This window comes from Gouania willdenowi, chromosome 15 (assembly GCF_900634775.1).
Source record: "Gouania willdenowi chromosome 15, fGouWil2.1, whole genome shotgun sequence".
In the NCBI taxonomy this organism is placed as follows: Eukaryota; Metazoa; Chordata; class Actinopteri; order Blenniiformes; family Gobiesocidae; genus Gouania; species Gouania willdenowi.
In genome coordinates, this window is record NC_041058.1 from 16,038,899 (window position 1) to 16,062,749 (window position 23,851).

Sequence of the window (23,851 nt, forward strand, 5' to 3'; positions counted from 1 at the left end):
AAAAATGTCTGAGCTTAAACACGATCAAAAACTAAGTCCAGAAATAAGTGAATTTGGGGTCACCAGAGATTCTTCATTTCAAAATGGGGTTACACTCCAAAAAAGGTTGGGAACCACTGCACTAAATATTTCTTTCCACTTATTTACAAAATGAGATTGTTACAATGTGTGTCATCATTATGCTCTATAGTTGTTTTTAAATAGTTTTCTAAGCGAAATGTTATAGTTGGACAAAGGGGGTACTTGGATTAAGAAATGGAACGGAGTACTTGAGCCAAAACAGTTTGAGAACCACTGCTCTAAAGGGCCAGATTTGGCCCCCGGGCCTTGAGTTTGACACCCCTGCTTTAGCTGATCTTATTCCCTTTACAGTAAAATTACATTAGATGGATGAAAACCTGTATAATACTGCTCCAGGTTTTTAATCTTCTCATTCTTTTGTTCATGAAATTATTCATCTCTCGGGTATCACTGAGATCACACTGCCAACTTTCTGTCACAGTCCAGCAGGTATTCAATAGCAAAGCCTTGATGCATTCAAGCTGTGGATGCCCCCTGCTTTGTCCTTGGGGGGCAGCTAGAATCAGCTACTGCTGTTCTGTTTCGCTGGTTTTCTCTTAAGACTGCATCGACTACTCAGGTGCATACATGGAATACAATGAACTGCGTCATGGACCTGAACCCCACGAGATATCAGCCTTCAGAAATCACAGCTGAGATGAGTGTGCAGAGGAGCTGGATGTGTGTCTTTCAGACAGGAGCTGCCATTCTGGGGCTTAAACTGCCCCCCCCACACCCCACACACACATCCCCTCCACTCATCTCACAAGGTTAATTGTTGGGATGACCTTTACCATAGCAAACACCCCAGGGACTACACAAGCCCGGTTATCCCCACAGTGTGACGGAGGGGACATAAATACACACAGAGCATGTTTGTGTGAGTGACACCACAATAATCTCTGAATTTGTTATGGAGCCATACACAGGGTGGATTTAGCCTCTGATATGTGAGTCAGTTAAAGTATTAAACATGGCTGGCTTTTTGGCTGCTTGAGATTTTAGTGTTGTTTTAGTTGCAGTTTTTGTGTATAATCAGATACACAGTCGTTCAAATAAATAACAATGTGAGGTAGGGTTGGGGTCAATCATCAGAATTCCTTTATTAATCCCAGGGGGAAATTGCTTAATTATAATTGTAATTGCGTATTTGATAATCAATTACCATTGTGAAATAATTACAATTGAAATTGTAATTGAGTTCAGATAATAGAATATCCATTTCAGTTACAATTGAATTCAACACAAACCTCTGGAACCATGTTACAGTTCTATGGCTTACACATACGTAGTTAACAATTATTAAAATATGTTTCATATCACGTTTACCTGTCAGTTCTCTTGAGGATCATTTTACCATTTTTAAATGTAAATCTAGTGTTATACTGACAGATAAAAGGCTCAGACGCCCACACCAAAAATATTAAAACCTATATTTTCATGGATAAGGAAGCTGAGCAAGGAAACAAAGAGATATAAAAAAAAACAAATTAGATGATAGGCAAAATTTTTATTTTTGGTGTATTTTACAGCTGATTTAAGACATGGGTCAAACTAAAAGCTAACACAAGAGGAAGGTTACATTTTATGGGTTTATTATCCCCCGCCACAAAGTGTGTGGAAGGAGGATATAGGTTTGAGCTCCGAGCATCCGCCCGTCTGAATTAAAAGGGGACAGTTTTTCTCAGAAAATCTTTAAGATTGGATAACCAAATTCGGTGTGTGGCTTCAAGGTATCAATACCTTGATGGAGTTCGAAAATGAGAAGAGCGCAATTATTGTTTCCGGAGTTTTTGCCATTGTTCCATTTCTTTTTGGCGGGGGATGTTTATGACTATGTCTTCTTGTTTACTAAAGGCTCAGTAATTGTAATTATCATCATTGAAATTTAGTAATTGAGATTGTAACTGACTTTCAGGAGGAAGATAATAATTGGAATTTGAATTGTAATTGGAAAAAATACGAGTCGATGTAATCGTAATTGAGTTGTAATTTAACATGGATAACTGAAGATGTAATTGTAATTTAAAAATGCAATTGACCCTAACCCTGATAGGAGGTACCTACTTGAATCTAAAGGGCAAAACAAAAATTGATGAAAACTGTGCATTAGACAGCACAATGTGACATACTGCTCCTACTTGTGACAGCAGAAATAAGATCCGTTTAGCAGTTTCGGCTGCTTTAGTTTTGGACATCTTGACATAAAGAGCTTTTTACACAAAGGCAATGATGTTAGTGCCACCCCTAAATGTTATTCTAAAAAAAGCCAAGATTACTTTTCAAGCAATGAGAGGCTGCATAGATTTTGTGTTGCTTTAATTAAGAAGCTCAGTCAGGCGTGTTGGGGAAGAATCATGAAAGACAGCTTAGTTACTGCGACTACAACTTTCTGGCTTCTCATAATTTGTTCTTTTAACAAAAAATACTGAGAATGACTTTTACAGATTTGTAAAAGAATAAACAGTTGTGTTTATGAACTGTATGTTGGGGTGGTCAACGGTCAAGCTTTTTATTGGCATCTCTACAAATAAATTACTACATAAATCATATACAGGTTTTTGTTTTAAGGTATGCAAAGCAGGTATCAACATTGGATGCATAAATAGATATTACATTTTTTTATGGGGTGCCAAGTGTAAAAATGTAGTATAAAAGTTGTAGCTCACACATTTTCATTATTTATCTCACTTTTCTCATATTTAGCACATTTTCCTACATTTAACACATTTAACCACATATATAGAGGTAAAAAAAAAAATCATTAAATCTAAATATTTAAATCTAAATGGTACATGTTATATCTAAATGTTAAATCTATATCTAAAATATTTAATCTAAATCTAAATTTTAAATCTAAATTTTAAATCTAAATGTTATATCTAATTGTTAAATCTAAGTCTAAATATTGAATCTAAATGTTATATATCATATCTAAATGTTAAATCTAAATATGAAATCTAAATCTAAATGTTTAAATCTAAATGTAAATATATATGTTAAATCTAAATGTAAATATATATGTTAAATCTAAATGTAAATATATATGTTAAATGTAAATATATATGTTAAATCTAAATGTTATATATTATATCTAAATGCTTAATCGTATATCTAAATGTATCTCTATATATGTGGTTAAATGTTGTGTTAAATGTAGGAAAATGTGCTAAATATGAGAAAAGTGAGATAAATAATGAAAATGTGTTAGCTACAACTTTTATACTAAATTTTTACAAGTGGCACCCCATATTATTTATCTGATATAAGTGTCTTTAGTAAAGATGCAAACATGAAGTCCATTTACATCAAACTCCATTTAATAGAAAATTTAAAACTAACAAAATGTAATACAAACTTTGCTGCTGTGCAAAAAATTCAATAAATAAGGCCTATTTTGTAAAAAAAAAATGTGTCCTCTATAACACTGGTATCATTACAGCTGCCATTGTTTTCCACTTTATTTGTGTTCATTTTAAAACTGTCATTTGGGGAAAAGTAAGTGTAGGTAATTGGTTCATGAATAGAAAAAGCAAACCCCCAGCAGGTAAAATACCTACTTCACACACAAGCAGATGTGCACACACACCCACACACACACACACACAGGCATACAACACATAGACACTTGAAAAGGATGAATACACACACCCCAACACACTCACATTGTAATGGAGGAGAAGAATGTGGGAGTAAAAGGGCTTATAATCGTAAACAGCCAGAAGCAGATGGCAATACAGCAAAAAGAACATCTAATGAGTGCCACAACTTTAGAAAACACTACCTCTAAAATATTATTACGCCTCTAACGAGCAAACTTGCTGACATGAAGTCTGGATGAGCTTTGTGTGCGTTTGTGTGCATGAATGCATGCAGGAATTGTTTATTTGAGTGTGTGAAACAATGCCAAAAAGCTGTCTCATCTGTCTTTGAACACAGGGAGAGCTGAAAAGAAGAAGAAGAAAAAGAGATCTCAAGATCCACAATCCAAAAATGCAGCTGGTGAAGGATGGTAAAACAAACACACCGTCCAATTAACATACAGCTGATTAGTGAGCGGAGTGGAAAGAAGATGAAGGGAGAGAAGAGTGTGAGGACGAGGAGTGTGACGGGAACATCACAGATGTGACAGAGCAACGCAGGGAAAATATTTGGGGCTTTGTTTGGGGCCATTACTCTGCTGAATCGCCCCTGTCTGACTAGAAGTGTTTTGGTGGAAATGCACAACATCATTTAGCAAAGTTATGAGGACAACGCCACATTCTGGAAGAGTTCACTGTCACATCCCTGGTTGTAATGGACAATCAGAGCTGTTATCTAAAACAAACGGTGCTTTTATCAAAGGCTGAGGGCTGAGGTTTGAACACATCAGCACGTTCACGTTGAATTTTAAAATGTCAACTCTATTTCGATGAAGACGTACTATTGTCATTATCTGCTTTGATGTGTAAAGAAATCATTTGCAGACAGAGGTGGACTGGCCATCTGGCATACCGGGCATCGTCCGAGTGGGCCGGTCCAGTCCGCTACCTTTTTTTTTTGACAAGTTAGTGGAGGCAAACATGGTAACAGGTGGCCAAAAGTGGCAAAAACAAACAAACAAACAAAAAAAAAGTAAAATGGGCCAAAAGCAGTCAAAAGTGCCCAAAAAAAGGGGCAAATAAAGAGAAACCAGGTGGTATGTAATGGATAAACAATGACAAAACAATAGTGAAAAAGACAAAATAAAGTTAAAAGGAAACAAGTGGAATTATTGGGCAAAAGTAAGCTTATTTGGATGAAAAGTTGCCAAAAAAAAAATTAAAGAAAGGATAAAAATTGGATAAAAGTCTCAAAAAGAACTCACGAGAATGGACAAAAAAATTGGAAAAAAGGGATATTTGTTGCCAAAAGGGCCAAAGGAAATAGGTTAAAAGGTTAAAAAGTTTCTCACTTTTATGGTTTTCTAGGGGTTAAAAATTAAGACAAACAGCCACATGTTGAGAATCACTGACTTAATAACAGCTTCTACATGGTGTCGCTGATCATTTTTGTCCCAGTCCACCCCTGCTTGCAGAGTATTAATGGACATTTTTGGTAAAACGATGGGCAAATAAAGAACAAAAAAAAAATCAGGTCCCTTGAGGAAAATCATTCTTGACAAGTCCAAAATATCAATTGTTTGTCTTGTTACGCAGACATATTGTAACAACCAGCACTGACAAGATTCATTGTCCTTTATAATATGTCTGGATCCTAAAATACTCCTTAAAATGTGTTCAGTTGAAGACTTATGTGCACTCGTTTGTGTGCAATGATCTGTGAGCATCCCAAGGCTTAAATGTTTGTTCCCAACACAGAGTGAAAAGCTCAGCTTCTTAAGCAGAGCTGAGTAGAAAGTAACACTCTGACACTGACGAGACTTTATTCTTTTCATGAGGGACCTGATAAAAGAGGTGAAGACATGAGGTGATTATTGCCTTAAGCCTCACAATCATCACTGTCACAATGCCAGTAGCAGAGAGGTGAGAGTGAAATGAGGTTAGAAGGAGAGAGGTGGGTTCTTCACTCACAAAAGACCACCAGCTTCAGAGGCATGTCCAGGTCAGTTATACAGACCACTGTCAAATTTTCCATCTGCGTTTTTTATTTTATTTATTTATTTGGGTGGGATGGCTGTTACAGTTTTTTGCTACAGTGAAGGAAAATAAATATGAACTTGTTTATTATGAATTTCCCCCCTCCAAGTATAAAACCATAAAAATCATAAAACAAAACAATAAAAGTAAGTACCGGTATGCTGCAATTAAGCGACCATAGCAAGTTCTCCAGTTAGTAAAGTGTTCTCAAAATAAACAACAATACCAATAAAAATAAATGTGAATAAAGTCATTTTTTTTTAAAAAAAAAAAGCTCTCAACTATAGTACAGCATAAAAAGCCCAGCTGGTGCCTTTTAATGTTATTTTTCTGTTTTTAGGAAATAAAATGATTGTGTATGAAGTGAAACATAACAGGTATAAGCCTGCTCATATATTCTATTTCAGTAGGAAATGATCATTTCCACATATACTGGAGTACATCAGTTCTCCAGTATACAACAGTTCAAACTTTTGTCCTTAAGAGATTAACTTAACTTTAGGTGAAAGTACTTTATTGTTTTGTTTTGTTTGACTTTGTAACAGACGTGAACACAGCATGTTGTCTGTACAGCTGCTTAAACATGTTAACTCTACACTTAAGGTGTTTTTACCAAATAAACCATATGAGAAATGCACGAAATTGCCCTAACACTGTCTCCTGCACTGACTTTTTTGAAATGTGCTTCAAAAATTCTCTTTTTTATTTTCACCATTCAAACACATCTGGACTCTACTCAAGTGTCTACATCGGTCTCCTCATTTATAAGCAAGCATAACACCAGAGATAAAATAATCAGCACCATCCCTTTTGTTTTTGCAGATTGGAGAAAACATATTTTTTACAAAATACATTAAAATTGACTTTACCAGTTAAACCAATCACCTCTTGCTTAAATACAATTTAGAGAATAAACCGTTTATTTTATTGCGAGGAAGCTGGTGCATATTAACACTATTTGAAAGGACTTTACATGCAGACAATTACTATATATCTTGTAAAAAAAAAAAAAAAGGTATGTTAACTGTGTTTTGATTTTCTTTTTTTCAAAATAGTTTTTTTGTTGTTTTTTTTATTCTAAGTGAAAAGCTGAGGGTTGTGGTTCAGCAGATTGGCTTCAATAATAAATCATGATGTCATGCTTAGTGCTTCAATTCTGGTTCATTCTCTCCACATCTCGTCAGCTGGACCTCATTCTTGTCCATGTTGCCGTCAGTGAAGGTTTAGGACTTTGTATTGTTACAATGACATCACATGTACAGATGATGAAATATTAAAACATGTGATGCTTGGTGATCATAGAAAAAAGCTGTGATATCAAAGCGCTGCTTATTTCCCAACACATCGTAGAGTTGTGTTTGTTGAGATAAACTGTATTTTATGAATGACACCCACATACTAAAATAAACTTTAGTCTGCAAAGTACCGTAGGAAGTAAAACAAATAATATATATATATATATATATATATATATATATAAAAAAAGAAAGAAATAAAAAACATATTCACAAAATAATTTTCTCTTTGACCTCTGGCTCAGGTGTTCTCAACCTTGGGGTCGAGACCCAATTTGGGGTCGCAAGACAATGGGAGGGGGTTGCCACATGCCTTCAAGAAACTAAGAATATTTTCTCTACTACTGCTTATTTTTACCCTTTTTCTGCAACTACACCAAACTTGTCATATTTTAACCTGTTTTCATTACTTTGTCTTGCTCTTTTTAATGTATTTTTGCTACATTACTCCTATTTCTGGTACTTCTCCATCCCATTTCAATGCCTTTACTGCAATTTTTCCACTTTCAAGTCATTTTCGGCACTTATAAAACCTTTCTACCACTTTTCCCGCCAAATGCCACATATGTTTACCCATTTATGTCACTTAACCTCTTTTTTTGCCAATTTAACCATATCCACCATTTGTCATGCATATTACTTGCCAGTTTAACTGTTCCTACTTTTTAAATTACATTACCCCAAACCCCCTCCCCCCATTTCTGCCACTTTTAAGCCAATATTGACACTTTGAACCCTTTTTACCACTTTTTCTGTTAGTTTTTGGCCACTCTTATTTACAACGTTTAACCAATTTCTATTTTTTTTAAAATCCCATTTCACCACCTTTTCTACCATTTTTGGTCGCTTTTAACCATTTTATTTCTTATTAGAATAAGGATTTAAATCTTTAAGATGACTATATACTATGGCACAAATAATATTAAATATCCTGGATAACCATGGATATTATACAGATAAATAAATAAATGTAGTTATCACAGATTCATAGAACAATGAACTATCATTTTGCTGACTTTATGGATGGGTCCCAAAAAGAACTCCCCTCTATTCCTCATTATAGATGGACCTGTCTCCACATGACTGTTCTTCAATGTTTGTTCAATGTCTGTTTTCAACCACCTTCAGTTGCAGTGGGGGTCCCCGGTCTCTGGCAAATTTATTTTGGGAGCCGTGAGCTTAAAGTTTGAGAACCACATGCTCTAGCTGTACAGCTTTCCAAATTATTACCAGTGGTAGTTCCTATGAAGGAAGAACAGCATCATAAATATGTAACGTACCAGTAAGTACAATGGCTATTTTTACTTTCATTTTGTTCGAGACCTTAAAATACTTAAAGTACACTCTTGTCTTATCAGAGCAGCGCTATTGTGCAGTTCTCAGAGTTTCATTCTATCTTTGCGCTGCTTTTCTAACTCAAAGCTGAGCGAATTGAGGAGCACAAAGATTTTTTAAGGCACAGGGAAGAAAATGAGACAGACAAATTCCTCCTCTCCTCTGTGAAGGCTCAGCAAAGCAGTGGGAAAAAAAACAGACGTGGGAGAACCAGAACTCACACCTGTCTTCTCCCACTCTCTGAGACTCAAATAGTGCACCGCAAAACAGTCTGTCAAAGGATTTCCATGCGAGTGAGCCTTTTCCTTTGGCCTTTCCTCCTTTGAAAGATAAAGGGAAGCGAAGGATGAGGATTTGAGGAAACAGCAGGTGAACAAGTGCTACGCTGTCTCTCAGCAACGAGGTCACACGAACACAATAACTACCATTCAACAAACTTAGGTGGGTCAATGTGACTCGAGTGTGATGTAGGGAGAGTACTACTGTCTATTAAACACTGCTTTCATGCAACATAGCAATCCGTCAAATCTGAAAGTTTGCTGCAGGCTACTAATATGATATTCAGTTCACAACTTCTACTGACAACACTGAAGCCATATTTGAGCAGTAAAGGTATAAGCTAGAGGTGTGCAGATATATCCAAAATATCAATAGAAATAATAACGTCAGTATCGCCATCAGTCATTAACTTTAAAAGTGCAACTGGTCATATGTTACTCAGCATAATTTGTGTTTATTTGAAACGACCTAAAACATGACTACATTTATCCTATTATTTATTTTTTAATTTAAAATAAGATAATCCTTTATTCATCGCGCAATGGGGAAATTTACATTTACAGTAGGGTGTGTATGAGGTATAAAGTTCTATTATATTATAATAAGTGAGTCAAGAAAACTAACTACATTATGTACAGAACACTTTAACTCCAATAAATATGTATATAACTATAAAAGTAAAAAAAAAGTGTACTGAGAAAATCAAAAATAAATAAATACTTAATATCTAGTGAAATTGAAACTAATAAATATACTGAATATAATATGACTCTGACAGATTGATTATATTTATCCTTTTTCTGTCAATTATGAAATAAATACTGAATGATTACTGGTTACTATGGGCTCTATTCTCCCATGTCCCCCTGTACTTAAGTCAGTCGCTGCGCGCCTTCATCCCAGTTACGCACTGTGGATGGAGCAGCCCTGAAATGTGGGCATTCCCATTCAAATCTGTCTTTACGCGCATTCTCCTGTGTGCTTAAGTACATTTCCTCCTACGCGCTTCTAACCCTGGAATAAGTGCAGCGCCCCGATAAGGTGAAACATTATATTGCACTAGAAATATGGACTTAGTTACATTTGAAGCCACACGGACTCGTTTGTCACGCAGCAGCAGCTGTGATCACTCAGCTGCTGCTGCACGATTAATTAAAACTCTGACAGATGCAGAGTTCTGTCCACGTTGGTCACAGTGATTCAACTATTTTCATACTATGTCCAACTCAAAGTCACAGTTTGATCCACTACAGAGTGAATGGACCACAAACTGTTCCCACACATATATTAATGAGGCTCAGCTCAGGTCGCTTTAAACAATTTATATTTAAAACTGCGTATTATGGAAGCCAATAGTTCTGTTTCACTGCAAACATCCCTCTGTATTAAAGCAGGACGCTCTGCGGCCGCGTTATTACCTCATATCGAGTCCGTATCTAACTCGGTCACGCTTTACAGCCATGATGTTGATGATGATGATGATCAAGGAGAGAGATTTTAATTGTGACTCAGTCACACTGCAATAATCTGATCAATGATCTGATCAAATCAACCTGTTACATTGTTTATCAATGAAGGCGTTTCAAATTAAAAGTGAACTTCATCATTTTCACGGATTTCAATGACATTTACAAGTGTTGGGAAAACTCACATGGAGCCTGGCAAGAACGATGGAGAAGGATATTAAAGTATATTGTAATCACCTATAAACTTTCCCCATATTCTGTCTTATGTTTATCAAATTCAGATCACAATCACAAAAACATCAACCTTCGTTATTAAAACGGATCAGATCGGAATCAGCGATACTGGCTCTGGATTTACTCATTATCGGATCGACACAAATTTTTGCAGTATCGACGCACACCTCTAATATAAGAGGAACAGCATCTGAAGAAATGGTCATCTGCATAAACACATCATCTAGCTCTCTTTAAATCCTCAAAATTAAATCTACAGCTACATACTATATCGCTTTTAGCCTTCAAACTCTCTTAAACTTTGTTATCAAACCAAGTTGAAAGAGATCGGCAGTCGTGGGACGACACCAGCTACACCTACAACACCATAAACTACTATTACTAATAGAAACAGACCTGGAATGCTGTAATATTGTCAGAGTGTGATACAATCAATATCTATTACATTTGCTCTAGTGGAAGACCGAGTCCTCTCATCTTATGCAGCTAACAGGCAGATTGCATCAGCAAACTGGCGTAAATCAGACAGTGTTTGTCGAATAATCTGATGAAATGCCACCAAGATCATTCGCTATTGCTGGTAGTTCCTGCCTAGTGGTTGTAAATCTCATCAAATTGGCTTAAAAAACAACACGATGTCAGTCTGTTGGGAGTCATGAATTGTTTCGTGGATCAAGACTTTGAAATATAATAAAAGTGTTTTTCCACCACTATGCTGTGACAAATGATGTAGAATGCAATAATAAAAAAAAAATACCTGCAACTTTAAAGTTTTTTTTTTTCCTGGGTAATGTTAAACTACTTCATGTCAGTGGGTGGCAGTATTGAGCACTGCTATAAGCGTGTGTTGGCTGAGCTGTCGGACTCGGTGTTTCCATTACAGTTTTTGGCAAAATAAAAGTGATATTTCTACAAAGTACAAATGCACGTTGAAATTTTTTAGTATAATGCTAAGAAATGTTACGGTCTTCTGTCTACACGCACCGTGCCATGTTTTCTCAGACAGAAATGGTCATGTGACTAGGTACGTCAAAGTGTTTTAATAGTGCTTTTGTGATACATTTCAATATCGAAACATTTGAAATATCTCCTCATTAAAGCGTAAAAACTTTTTAGCGATTTGAGTTTTTTTTTTTTTAGAAATTCAGGTTCATCCGTTACCAGTTTTTATTGCGCTATTTAGATTTTGCCCATTCCCAAGGGTAATGGAAACGCAGCTATTGACACATAACGATGGAAAAAACTATAATTAGACATTAACCATTATCTCTGACTTTTGACCTCATCATATCGCTGTTTGGCAAATCCTTTACAGTGCATAATCATTCAAAGTAAAGTACTATATCGTCATCAAGCTTATTAGGAAATAAGTTTACCTGCAGTTAGCCCAGGGTTCTCCAAGCCCCAAAAAGACACCATGACATTCACAATGAAATTAGTAAAGGTTGAAAACTCTTTGAGTGGTGACAGAGGTCCTTTTCCGGTTGCTTGAATGTGATGACAGAGAGCAGCTGGGGTATTGTAGTTCTCAAACAGCAGATCAACACGCATCAGTGTCACCTTTAGTGTGTGCGTTCGTGTGTGTGTGTGCCCAAATAGACTCATGTGGAAAAACTCTTCTGCTCTCAAAACAAATGCTGCATTATTGTACTATGTATAATTTGATGCTCGAGAAGGGAATTCAATTCAAATGATATCGGAGCATTTCAACCCTCTTATTACACTCAAATATTACAAACACATTTTACCCTCGGGGTGAATCTGACCCCAAGGGATATTTGCCTCCTGAAAATGATTTTCTGAAAATTGGTTACTAATTTTTTGTATCAGGCACTTCGTTTATTTGTTGAATACATAAATAACCCCTTGATAATGAAACCATGACCTGGTCTCTAGCGCCACCATCAGGCCAAACCTTTAAATTAGAATTAATTTATCTTGAAAAGTTTTAATTCAAATCTTCTCAAATTTATTAACAACATTAATGACCACAAGAGTATGAACCCTACTGGTTGTGGTGATGATATGACTTTCCTGCAGCGCCACCATCAGGTCAAACTTTCAGTTTTAGAGTTAGTGTACCTTGAAATCTTTCATCCACATCTTTTCTAATTTAGGGTGAACATTCATGACCATCACAGAATGGAAGGGATTGTGTCTGCTGGAGGGGCAACACTGTCATTCTCATCAGATGAGAATCATCTGATGAGAATGACAGTGTTGACCCAAGGTCTTCCTCGATACAGCTAAAACAGCTTGGGGTCAAATGGACCCCAGAGGAACACCAATGCATGCAATGTGTTCAGTACAATTAAAATATATCATGAGAATGTTATGCTTAATCAATTGTACCCATGGAATTAGGAAAAGCCATGAAATGTGAAGCAAAAAATAAAGTCAACTATTATCTTTTTAATGATAAATATTGCATAGGGTCAAATTGACCCCAAGGATAATAGGAGGGTTAAGTTTGCTTGTGTGTTTGGATGCTTTCCTTGTTCAAAACTGTACCTTAATTTAGTGCGTGTGTGTGTTCAAACTTTCAGATGGGATTTGGGAGAGCTTTGATAAACACTAGACAAGCACACAGAGGGCCAATGAGGCAGCCTTCTGATAGGACTTCCATTAAAATCTCTTTTCTCTTCTTCTTTCAGTTTCAAAGAAAATGTACGGTACTCTGCTTCACTCAAAGCCTCTTCAACAAAGATGTCAGTAAAGACACTTCAACAAAAGCTCACAAATAATGAATTAGAGACACATTCAAAAGAGAAAATTGAACAAGTAGGTTCTTTCGGGTGAAAATTAAAGTTCTTCACACAGGAAATCGAGGGACACGGCACATTCCTTGTTTTGCTGCAGAAAAGACTGATGTTCTGTGTCATTTGTGATGCTATGCTCATTTCAATGACACTATTAGGGATGAATTATAATTAAAGGAATGTGACTTCAGATTAGAAAACTAACTTAAAAATCCCTTTCCAATTTAAGTATTTTCATTAGGTGAACAAGGAACTCACCTTTAAGAATTGTAACTCGATGGGCTTGATGTGTACAAATCATCAAAAGAGATGATTAAAGGAGTTTCAATGAAGAGACAGAAAGGGCGTCTATTCAGTCAAAGCTCTATCTCAGTGGTTCCCAAATGTTTCCCAGTCCCGTACCCCTTCAGACATTTAACCTGAAGCCATGTACCCCCTACTCCAGCACACTTAAAAACACAATAATGTAATGTTAATGTCATATACAATGTAGCCATAGTGCCTACAGTGAATTTCACCTATCTTGTTGAGGAATAATATATAATAATAATAATAATAATATAAGTGATGATGCAGGTGCTGGCCAGCGTCGTACTGCATTAGTTTATCATTGACATTAACATTATCAAGCATTAGCCTAGAAATAACCAAGCAATAGCATTAATCTCACATCAACATTAGCCTAGCATTAACTTAGCATTAATATTGACCTAGTATTAGCTTAACCTAGCATTGTCATTAACCTAGCAATAGCATTAGCATTATCCTAGCATTAACATTACCATTGCAATAGAATTATACTAGCATTAACATTAGCATAGCATTAGCATTATCCTTGCATTAACATTGACCTAGCATTAGCTTTAACCTAGAATTACCATTAACCTAGCATTTGCCAAGCAATAACAATAACCTAGCATTAACCGAGGATTAGCATTCACTGAGCATTAACATTAACATTTGCTTAGCAATAGCATTAACATTAACTGCTCTATTTAAATTCTAGTTTCCAATGTTGTCAGTGTTTTTAATTTTCATTCACATACCCCCTATGACTATTCGCGTACCCCTGACCCCCTTTGGGAACCAAGGCTCTATCAACTGAACCTGCTTTTTCCATCCTCGAGTTGCACACAAACCTGTTACCCAGCAGCTTTGACCTTGAACTAGCAGGCAGAGAGAAATATCTGTTCTTCTGCCTTCCACAATTCGACCTTGAACAGAAGTCACCTTTCTCCAGTCACTTGTATGAATAAATCTCCCTGACTGACAACACAACACACGCATGCCCGCGCGCGCACACACCCGAGCGTGGGTAACGACGCAATCCTTACAATGACTTTAATCACCTTCTCCACCTTCGGCGAGGACGAAGGAGAACAGCCACTCATCCAAAGCATTATGGTGCAAACAAAAGAAAACCCAGTGAAGGACAGATGAACTGAAGACAAGAGGTGAGCAGAAGAAAAATCTCTCATTTCATTCTAGTCAAACTAATGATTCCCTCATGGCAAGATGCGCTCTGGATAATCAGAGTTTAAATTGAGCATATCAAAAAGAAATGGTGTGGTTTAAATTCTTTGGTTTATCAATTACCAGTTGGACATAGTTTAATGCCTAGCCCTCTACTGCATGACTATCATTTTTGGAGAAATAAATATTTCCAGAAAAGGGGTTTCCCTCCCCTAAAGGAATGTTACACCACCATCATTTCATTAGACAGAGATGTGTTTGGTAGCAATAGCTGAAAAAAAAAAAGTTCTGTTTTATTTAAAGAGCCAATTGGTAAGTCTGAAAATATGGTTTGTTAGAGGATTAAACATATAATCACGCAAAAAAGATTTCCTTTCTGTAATTTGATATATTGCAAGAAAATCACACAACATTGCATTGTTATATACGTTTCAAAGATGAAATAGGATGAAACACTTGATGAAATGATCAACCTTTAGAACAATACTGTATGAACAAAAGATGAGTCTGCTCACCGAAGAACACCAGAAAGCAGAATAACCACTTAGTGCCCTGACAAATAAGAACTGTGACTTCCTGACAAAGATTTCCACAACAATATGATCAAGGACGAGGAAACTATGCAACAGCAAATGTAGCGCTGATCAAGAACAACGCTGAACTACTCGAGCTCGCCCTCATGACAGACAAGCAGAGAGCCAAAAAACAGCAAGAGCAGGGCAAAGCAAAGTGAAAGAAAGGGAAGCTGAAAGAAAGCAAGCAGGATGGAACACAAGGTTTCATGGGAAAACTCTTGTAGCACAACGGAGACGTGTAAGAAGGAACTACTGCAGGCTGCGGATTAATGGATTCTTTCATTAATTGTCAGTAAATCAGTCTTTTCAAAGAATCAATTTCATTCTCTCTGTTCCCCTGTGATTAGAGGGTTTATCACATAGTGGAGGAGGCGGAATGGGACCGAACCACTATTAAAAAATAAACACCAAAAAATAATAAAACCAAACATTACTATACATACAATCAAATACTGTACTATGCAATTACCATAAAACCAATAATTCAATGTGCAACATTTTAATTTGGATTTAAAATTGCTGACTTAAGCACTTCTTTGCCTTTCACTCTGGAGATGTTCTTTAGGTGGTAGAAGGCTGCTTTTGTGATTGATTTGATCTGACTATTGAATGTCAGATCTGAATCAATCGGAACACTAAGGTTTCAGATTTTTAGCTTTTAGAGATGGAGAGGCAAGGAACTCTCTGACAGCAGTCCTCTTTTCTCTGTGACCAAAGATAATCACCTCCATCTTGTCATGATTTAGTTAAAAGTTCTCACTCATTCAGGAGTTTACAACCTTTTCTAAGCAGTCACACAACACTTCTATGGGGACCGACCATAGTCATCTGGGTTCAGTCAGAGTGCGATTTTGCCTCTGGTTTACGCATCCTACCGCTGCTGAATTATTTCTTTCCTTGGTTGCAAAGCAGAGGCGTTACGAAGGTGATTTGTTTGTCTCCCTGGCTGACAACAACATTGAGCACAGGCTCGACGACAACTGCCGCTGCCGCTCTAAATGCATCACCCTAGCCATTTGATGAAGATGAAGATATAAAACCTACCACCATACACAAAACTCTGCTGCTGAGGCCACAAACAGGCCCAGACTGCTGAAGGAGTTCCATGAGTTGAGGTGTCACAGGAAAAAAGCTCTGCAAGTTCTCACCACTGTGTCCACAGCCGAGTGTCCACAGCCGAGTGTGACAGAGGTTTCAGTGCCATGAACCACATTCTTAAAGAAAGTAGAAACAGAATGATCGTGTCCAAACTGAACAATCTACTTTTTATCTAAATTTAGTTAGATACTTTTTATCTCAGCCACACCACGCTGCCATTGATCTGCTAACCGGAAAGCAGGAAAAAGTAGGGATGTTCCAATACAACTTTTTCACTTCCGATATGATACCTATATTGCAGCCTTGCTTATCGGCCGATACCGATATCAGCACGAATCATACATACTTTTATTACTTATTTTGTAGAGTGGAATGTTTGAAAAGGCTCGATATCAAGTGATGTTTCTCAAACAGAGAACAATAGTCAGCAACAGTAGGTTACTTTGTTGGAGTGTGAAGTCACCCATGGATAGAAGCGTTGAAGCCGAAAATTTTATTGGAGCGCTTATATCGGTGATTTTAGATGCAGTCCGATATTCGTTTACTGGCTGATATTGGACCAATATCCGATATCAATATCCGATCGGGACACCTATAGAAAAGGCTGAAGTGCATCATCAGAGCAAACAGTTTTTATAGTCTGATGGTCAGACTCGTACTTAAACCCCCCAAAAAATAACAAATAAAAGAAAACAAAAAAAATACTTACAACACTCTGCGGTGTTTTATATTTTCTGTTCAACTGATATCAGAAAAGAATTAAAATTGTATTTATTAATTTTAATTGGCACATTTACCATGAGAAAATATTCCTGCAAATGCAGTGGTTGAATTCTTGTTCAAAATAGGCCTACTGCCTACGTTATGTAGCCTAAGTGTAAGGTTTCATAAAGCCTATACTGTTGGCCGGCTATTGAGTGATATTTTTTCTGAATGAAAATGTTTTTCAAAAAACATCCCCTCCTATGTTTTTTCACAAATCACACCCTGGATATAGTTTTGTGTCATCTGCATAGCAGATCGCAGTGACAGGGTGCCGACACAAAGCCTCCAGTGCAATGTGACAGAAGCCATTTATTAAGACTGAGGGCCAATGAAACAGCATCACCATCACGGCTCCCAGTGTAGGTGACTCCATCTGAGGCTCATTATTGCTGAACATTCAGAACTATACGGACATGGATGGAGACTTCATTTTGTAGGTATTAAACAGTAAATTAATTCCTAAATGTTCAGTATTCTGCTAGGTATAAATGAGTCAATAATATTGCAGGAAAAAAATGACAAAGAATGTATGGACGATCATTAACATCTTGCACACGCACGTGCAGTAAATTTAAGTAACTGAGCCCAATATTAAAGTTTGCTTATCTTTCTCATCAAGGGACTAGTTTTCCCTACTTTGATGCCAAAACCCAGCAGTATTTTCTCGCTCAGCCATTAAAACACAAAGAGAAAACAACAGGCCCATATTTCAGCACATGAATGCAATGCATGCCTCATTAATAACCCTTCCAGCTCATAATGACTTTGCGTGTGCAGCAAAACTTTGGCCTCACTTGTGTATTAATTCATCCTCATTAAAGGCCACTAACAAGTGGTTGTGAAAAAAAACGTCAAGAGCTAGTAGCAGCTAGTTTCTCAGTACGTTTATTTTAGATTTTATTCATAATATTATTATGCATTAAAAGTGGAATAAGTATTTGTGCTTGGGGTTGATCCATCATCATAATAAATGAGTAGAGGAGATGTTTTAGTGTGTTGGTAGAAAGCTTTGATACAGAATGAGCAAGGATGCTTTTTGTGATAAGGCAAATGGCTTCATTGGACACAGGTCATACAAAATTAAAGAAAGTTTGTTAAATATACAGTGAACCAGGTATATTATATTTAATTGTCACAAAAACTTAGGATATGAAAAGCAAATAATTTTCACTTGCATAAAATGATTTCTTTTCATGGGTATACTGTACATAATTTGTTGATATGTCAATTGAAACTCAGTTATGTCCATCTTATAAATGCAGTGAAAAGATTCATGTCACCTAATCAAGAATAATAATAGGAAACTAGGCACTTTGCTTAGCTATTACTTTTCACAGTGGTATAAATTGTGATATTTGTCACTGCTCTATCCAAAGATATCTCCGGCATGAAAAAAGAAAAAAAAAATAGTTTCTCTGACAGTTGAATCTTCCCATTTTTATTAAAACAAATGAACAGATCACGTTCAGTTTGTCTTGTGTTTCCTGGCTTTTTTAATGTTCTTGTTGATTTTGCATTTTTTGTTAGCTTAAAGATTATTTTCTATTCAAGCCCAATGAAAGAAAAACATCCCACAGTTAATCAGTGGCTAAATCAAAAGTCTGCGGGTCAAAAGAAGTGTGTTTATGTAGAAAATATTGCCTCTCTTTAAATGTGTTTATTCCCAATGTTCACTATAGATCTCCGCAACTCCTTCTGTACACAACATTAGGTTCAGTACTGCCTTTGGTGAAGCAGAAGAATAAGCTTATTGGTAATGATCCCACTCATGTCATGATAGTCACTTCACCAATTTATCAAACCTGCTCGAGTGCAAGCTCTGCAACTCTGTGTGCTTATTAGTTGGCTCTATTAACTTACAATTTTGAGCCAGGCCGTGGTATCTGGGGGGAAGCGATTAGCCTCTTAAAGAACGTCAACTTGCTCTGTAAGTAATCTGTTTACCAGAGCCAGGGGGCGGAATGGGATTTTCAAGCAATGAGCCAACTAGAAGACATCTCATGTATGCAATAGAGATCATAACAGTAAGTGACATTTTATTCACACAACAGCCAAAAAGTCCAACTATTTCAAATTGCCATGTGTATGCTTGGGTCTTGCTGTTAAGTACAGGACAGTTCAAGAGTAGGGTGAGTCTCTCGGGTAACCTTGAACTCCATCGTACCTATCATAAAACCATTGGATCTGTTCCTATAAGATGTCTTTTTTTTGCACTATGTGCATACAACCTGGTGAAGAATTTGTCTGACGGCAGCATCTCTCTAGAGAAGAATAAAGACTAAAACTCTCAGGATGTGTCCCTCTGTGGCAATCTACCCTCTGGCTGACAGGAGAGCAATAATGATGGCAGTCATTTTGAGACCAAAATAGGGGCGGTAAAGGGTTGCCAAGGACTTCAGTGGGCTTTTAAAGATGTGAATAAAGTCTCGGCTCTTGGGTAACCTCTTGAGTTAGAGCCAAAGACTGAGCACTGTGTGTACTATGTGCGCGTGTTGACTAGAAATTATCAAAAGTTCATTTTGAGCAGATTGATTGCTTGACCAGTTGCAGTAAATTCCTGCTTCTCTGTCCTTTGTGCTTAAATCTGTGTGTAACTAAGTTGGTGGGCTTTCTGAGCATTTGCTTTGGTCAGGTATCGACTAATCATTGTAACCCAGTAACGCAAGGTTCTATCAAAGATGGGGTCAATCAACAGTTCCTGTATTAGCTTAACAGGGCCCTTAAAGTTAATCCCATTTTACAGAATGTCTCTTGGTTATTAGTGAATCTGATGATGATTTTTGAAAAAGCATTTGATACCAGCATGTTTTGAAAATAATGACTAAAAGAAACAAGTTGTCAGTTTTGTATGGAAACCCGGTTTAGGAAATGTTGGAAATTGAAATAGATCTCTGCGCACGGCATCCTCTATACCGCAGCCACTGGTCTCTACACATGCCGCCGCGGGTGCATGTCCAGCTTTTTTTCTCTCTCACACACACTTACTAGAAAAATTAACTGGAGCCTTTTTTCTCCCATCTTTGCTGTGTTTTGTCTCAATATTTACTGCAGCTGATCTCTGCGTGTGTGTTTGCACCTCCTTGTCAGTCGTACTATTTTCCAGTGCTTAAACAATCACTGCAAACAGTTCCAGATTTGATGAATTACATTGCACCTACTGCATTAATTTATTTGAATTTCCTCCTCCCATTTTTTTGCACCCCTTATGAAATCTGCTTATTTTACATATTCATCAGAGGGAAATGCGCTAAATGGAATGAGGGAGCATTGTGACGCGCAGTCCTGATTCCCTGGGGTTTGTACCCCTTATTAGCACGCGGAGTGACATTTGCACACGTTTTAATACCCCTAAACCTTTAGTGAATCTGCCCCTCAGTACGTTTATATGCACACAGCTAGTCTAAAACTGACTCCTGACAAACTCCGTCTGACTCCGCCTCAAAAGGTTGCGCTTTATCTTTTACAAAACAGTGCGTGTTGCTGTAGTTTCACTCAAGTATCGCAAATAATTCTCCCCGCAGTGTTTGGTTCAACTAGTGAAATTGTTAACTCGTGACTCAGACAATTCAATAGATTATTAATTAACAGTGTCAGACATCCATAAAGATAGCAAATGCAAATACATCGAGTGCACCATTTGTAGATTTCTGTCTGCTGTTGTTAACAATAACTCACAACTCAACCATAAGCTAATGATCACTTTAAAACATGCAGTATAACCTATTTAAACCATTACAACACATAGTTTGAGCCAATGTTGCAGTGTTTTAAAAGTGTGTGACAGCAATAGATCGACGAGTTCCTTCAGACAATCTCTCCTAAACCTCTCATGTGCACCCTTCAGACATCCTCTACGTAAACTCTTTCTTTTTCACACAAACTGCAAACCACACATTGATCCCTTATCTTTTAATCTGTGTCAGACAAGGTGATAACCTTTGGCAGGACAAATGACTCCATTTCTTTACATAAGGTAAATATAATACATGATGGATTTTTAATTCTGGTCTCACCCCTTTGAGTAACGCCTCATCATCCATCACAGAAATATCTATGATCTGCATGAGGAAATCATCTCTAGTGTAGATCAGATGTTGTGAGTGACAGGACGCCAGAATGAGTGACACGTGGCTTTGTCACTTTTAAAGACGCCGTCTGTCAGTCAATCCATCACTTACATTGCAATAGGCGTCTCTGACAAGGTACGGTTAGACCGCTGTTATGAGTCAGAAAAAAACAAAAAATGACATCTTTAATGTTTTTTGATGCAAAATCGAAACCATCAAGCTGTTTTTTTGTTCCACGTTGCTCCATTAAACCCTCATTCACAATCTGAACCACACATCGACTTTTCCCAGCCAAAATCTGCCGCCGTTCCCCTGTTGCTTTGTACTTTATCCTCTCACTTCTTCCCCCTCAGGCTTTTCTAAATGAATGTGTTTACAGAGAAGGGCGCGAAGGAGAGGAGAATATGTTGGAGCACCAAAGGGAAAAGTAAGCAGCCCTTATTTTAATTAACGATCACCCAGTCCTCCGTAGATCGGTCAAAGATTAAAACCCGTTAGGATTGATTCTGGCTTCCAGCCCTATTAGGCTTGGCTCCCACTGTGGCCTGACAGAGTTGAAGAGGAATGCAGCCGGATGAGGGTCGAGGAGAGACTTTGGAATGCTTAATTGGAAAGCTAAGTGACACAGACACTGGGATGTGAGAAAGCAACTGAAAATAAAACTCAGAAGATAATGCATGGAATGCGATAATATATTTGACATTGTTATGTCACCTGATGTGTGAGAGGACAGATAGTTGGACGGTCGGGTACCTTCAGACAGATGTCAGATCCAATTCATCGTAAGACACACACATTTGAATATGAGAAAGAAATTAAGTTTCATGTGGGGATATTATTAGAGGACATTGGTAGGATGTGATTGGCAAGAACAGCTTTAATAAGGAGGCATGTGACACCAACATGTGACACCAACAGAGCATTGTTGAGTTTTCCCTGGAAAACAAAAACCTAATTCCTCTTCTTGTACTCTTCCCTCTTTTGGTGAACAAATTCACATCTATATCCACAGAGAAATCCACCAGCCTCTTTCCACAGCAATGTAACCAGTATGACAGATTTGCCTAAGTGAATTTCTCCAAGCGTGCATTCATGGAGTGATATCACATTCCTATTTCTGATTCTTTTGAGGAAAAAAAATCAAAGCTCAAGAAACCAAGACAGGACCCCAGCTGTGCAGTGTGTGTCAGAAATTCATCAGATCATATGACACTTGCAATCTAGGACTTTAATTAGCACTGATGGCCATTAGTTTTAATGCTGTGCAAAAACACTGCCATACCAGGAATGTGACACTGAGCTAAACTCCCCCTGAAAAGAGGGAGAAGCATAATATCTCCCATATAATAAATGAGCTGAGCCGTTTACCTTTGAATCTCATTGTTTTCTCCACCAAGAAGGAAATATTTTCACCGGCTTTTATTTATTTATCTTCATGTCTGTTGGTAGGATTAAATCAAAAGTATTAAACAAATTCTGGCAAAATTATGATCAAAGAGACCTTACGCCAGGGGTGGAGAACCCTAGTCCTTGAGGGCTTGATTCCTGAGACTTTTAGATGTCTCCCTGCTCCAAACACACCTGGTTGAAACCAATGTGTTGTCGTCAAACTCTGCAGAAGCATGATAATGAGCCATTCATTAGATTATGTGGTTAGGGTCAAGTTTTAAAAGTAGAGAACAATATTAGTGTTTGCACTTTCATGAAATTAACTAACATGCTTCTGTCCCAGCTACTATTTTGGTCTGAATACATGTTCATTCCTAAAAAGGGCTGGTGTCATTTTGTATGTTATTTTCAATTTGTAAATCAGGAATTAATAACTTATTAAATTTGTCCAATTAGATTTTATTGTACTTTATTAATTGCATTATTATTATCAGCTTTTAAAGATTAAAGGGGCAGTATTGTGAAAAATTCATTTTATAATGGTTTTGCTACAGTGATATACTGTACATCCCTTTAGCCTCATTCTGAGGGTCAAAGTTTAAAAAGTACTGTTTCCTCCCTCCCTTTTTATTCCACATTTAGTAAAAAGTCAGCTCCAAACGGGCGAGTTAGATTTTTCTCGCTAGGTGACGTCACATGGCAGAAACCTCCTGACAATTGTGGCTCCTCCTACCCTATATAAGAATGTGAGCTCCTCCCTCTCAAACTAGCTCACAGCTAAAACAAAACACTGTGGTTTAATATAGAATATACATGACAATTTGTCATATATGTAAAGCTACATACACAAAATGTGTTCTCTGCATTTAACCCCTCCCTGAGGAGGCAGTGGGCAGCCACAGTGAAGTGCCCAGGGAGCATTTTCAATCAGTTCCATTTTTAGTATCCGTTATACGGCCTCGTTTCACCTTTGAAATGATCTGACGTGTTTGTGACCCAATGAAACGCAGCGGTTGGACAAAACAGTGGACTATCACCTTGAATGGACTTTTCCTGTAATAAGTAGTGGAGAGGATCACAAGAAAGCAATCGAGCAGACTATTGAAGCGACTAAAACAGCTGATTGACTCCGCTGTTGCTGCCGCACAGCGCACACACAACCTGAAACAGTGTTTGTCTGACTCACACTCACAATAACCGCTAAAATAGCCATGTGTTTTACTGTAATGTGCAGTTTTTTTTGGCTGAGAACAATAACAAGAGTGTGTGGATAGCAAAATTGCTAGTGATCAGCTGTTTTGTGGAGTCAGCGTCTACAGACACGCCTACTCGTGAATATGCATAAGTAGGCCCCAAAACAGCTCATTTTTAGAACTGCTCAGAAAGTCACTTTTCAAAGGGCTAAAACTCTGGAAAACAGTTTGGGAAAATAGAATTG

The 23,851-nt window shown here is 37.3% G+C and overlaps 1 protein-coding gene and 1 long non-coding RNA gene across 2 annotated transcripts in view; both read right to left on the reverse strand.

Moving 5' to 3' along the window:
- LOC114476583 (uncharacterized) overlaps positions 1-20,109 on the reverse strand; it is a 30,127-nt gene extending 10,018 nt beyond the window's left edge. Inside the window, exons 1-2 of the long non-coding RNA XR_003675619.1 lie at positions 19,935-20,109; positions 123-131 (exon numbers count right to left, since the gene is read on the reverse strand). This is a non-coding gene — a long non-coding RNA (uncharacterized LOC114476583). The remainder of the gene's footprint in view (positions 1-122; positions 132-19,934) is intronic.
- LOC114476582 (Kv channel-interacting protein 2) overlaps positions 1-23,851 on the reverse strand; it is a 102,063-nt gene that overhangs the window by 72,444 nt on the left and 5,768 nt on the right. The gene's annotated exons all lie outside the window — the stretch shown is intronic.